Source organism: Galeopterus variegatus, unplaced genomic scaffold (assembly GCF_000696425.1).
Source record: "Galeopterus variegatus unplaced genomic scaffold, G_variegatus-3.0.2 Scaffold1057, whole genome shotgun sequence".
Classification (NCBI taxonomy): domain Eukaryota; kingdom Metazoa; phylum Chordata; class Mammalia; order Dermoptera; family Cynocephalidae; genus Galeopterus; species Galeopterus variegatus.
In genome coordinates, this window is record NW_007727168.1 from 421043 (window position 1) to 423601 (window position 2559).

Here is a 2559-nt window from a genome sequence, read left to right on the forward strand (position 1 = left end):
CTGAAGCCATGCCGTCTTTCAACCTGGTCTGTGAGCGCAAGACCTTACCAGGTTGACATGCTTCTACGCCATTTTTCTTATGGGCAAAAACACCTCGACTGTATGATCGAACCTATGTAACTGAACACTCCTGTACATTACCTTTTAATGTAGCCGGCACCACGCCCGATTCATTTTTATATTTACTGTGGCAGAAAGCCAAAAGCTGAAGTATCCTACACTGAGGGTACCCTCAAATTTCATACATTGGCAACGTGATCCTTCCTCAAGGAGAAATGTTCTCCCCTAGGAAACACTCCCACTTCGGAAAAGGGGTGAGTTTAGACTACGGAGGGACCAGGGTCAAACCGAGCCAACTCTAGCCACTTCCTCGGTAAGCCTTGAACGGCATTTCAAGCAGGTCAACATCTTGCCCGAACCTTCTCACAGTATTCCAGGCTTGGGTCTCACTAAGCGCCGCCGAGGGCTCCGCTTCGGGCAAACAGGATGTTTGAAACAGAACGGCCAGTCTGGATCGCGAGCGAAAGCCGACCCCTGATCTGACCCCACAGCGGTCTCTCTTTTTGTTAGCCTCCACACAGTGCGCCCCCTCCCGGGGACACTGGCTCAGCTCTACTTCGCCCAGTTAGTCCCAATATTTCATTTTTTCCCCATGACCTTTAGGGAAAAGTGGCGAGGGGGTCTAGTTTCGCCCGGCTCCTCCTTTCCCTCAACTACAAGATGGCCTCCAGAAAAGGACATAAGCAATGCAGTTCCTCGTAAAGAATATTTTGATTCCATGGTGTTTTAATATGAACAACGTTCACGTATCAAAAGTACTCATTTCCAGGCGAGGAGCTACAAGTTACAAGGAAAACAAAAATGTTCCAAAAATACAGTAATTATTTCTTAATTAAATCTTGGGAAATGACTTTCCAGAGAGTATCATGAAATTTTTGCGAGACTGAAGAGTATACTAAGTATCCATATTGTTTCATTGGGAATTTGTGCAAAAGAAATAGCAAATTACAGTAGAAGCAAAACAGTAGAGATACAGCTAGATAGATAAAGATAGATAGATGTGAGAATATAGATGCCCTTTGCATGAAATTCAGTCTTCCTTTATTAAAAAAAAACACTTAAAACGCAGATAGTCCTTGATTAGCATTAGAATAAAGTTCTCACTAGTCAAAGATCTGCCATTCTTCAAATACAAGTGGTCCTCAAAATAAAATCTATCTTGGGAGAAACGTTCACTAATTACACCTGGTAACACCGTGATCTTAGTTCATGAAGATACTACTAGTCAAAAGGAGAGCTCCATTTCTTTGACCCTTTCCCTCGTTTCCACTTAGCACAAAGACTACTCAACTGTCTAATATGATTTCTAAAATCACTTTAGGGATTAAACTAGAAGGACAAATGAGTATACCGAGTTATCAGTAGTTAACTGATTTTGCTCTGTGATTTTACTTTTTTTTTGCATAGGGCCTGATTTTCAAGTTTACTTCTCTGAGAAACATTCTGATCAGAGAAATAGTTTATCTTCTCAGTGAAACCTGATTGCCCTAGTGAAACTGTCGTATGTTCCTACTCTCTATAATTATCCTGTAATTGTTTGCTTGTTTCCCTAGTAAAGTTGAGGCAATTTTAAGGTAAAAATTTTTTTTCCACCTCTGCCCTTCAGCTGTCCAGCATACTGCTTAGCAAACAGAAATTTTTACATTTGTCAAATGGCTAAATCAGTATTTTGAACGATGACCCTTGATGTAGGCCAATTATTTTTGAAATCCATTGCCAAAAGGAAAAGATTATTAAATACCTCACATTTTGTTCCTTGTGCCGGTTTAACGAGACACTCTTAGCAATCACTATTTGCCAGACCAGAAAATGAGTTTTATAGTTCCATTTCCCTTTCCTTAACCACTCTTTTCTAGCATTTCCCTGTAACATTATGATCTGATGGAGACATCAGGCAAGTGTATGTATTTCAACACCAAATTTTCTCAGAATGTGTTTTTGAGTTAAAGTGTCTACTCAAATGGCTGTCATGTACATGAACTGCAGTTTGGTCATTCTGCACTCTGATTATCAAGTGCTATAGCACCCACCATCTTGTCAGTCTTACTTGGCAATCTGCTGTTAATGATGAACAATCAGTGGACTCTGTAAATTAAGTTTTTTTTATTAACTTACTCAGTTTGCACAGTGTATGTAGTAGAAAATTCTAGGGGAGGATATGTTTAAGTTAGTACCTTGTGTTTCTTTTTTTTTTTTTTTTTCCTGGTGGCTGGCTGGTATGGGTATCCAAACTCTTGACCTTATTGTTATCAGTATCATGGTCTCCCAAGTGAGCTAATCAGCCAGCCCCAGTACCTTGATTATGGAAAGAAATGATCCTTAAAGTAAAATGGAAAAAAAGCTATATAAGATGAGATGTGTAAAAGGTATGGAAATAGAAACCATTCCTGCTTCTCAATATCTGAATTTTTATGGTGTTATTAGGTTCCACATCACGTCCATTTTAAAACTTAATAAAAATTTAAAGCTGTGGCATATACATACAATAGAATATTATTC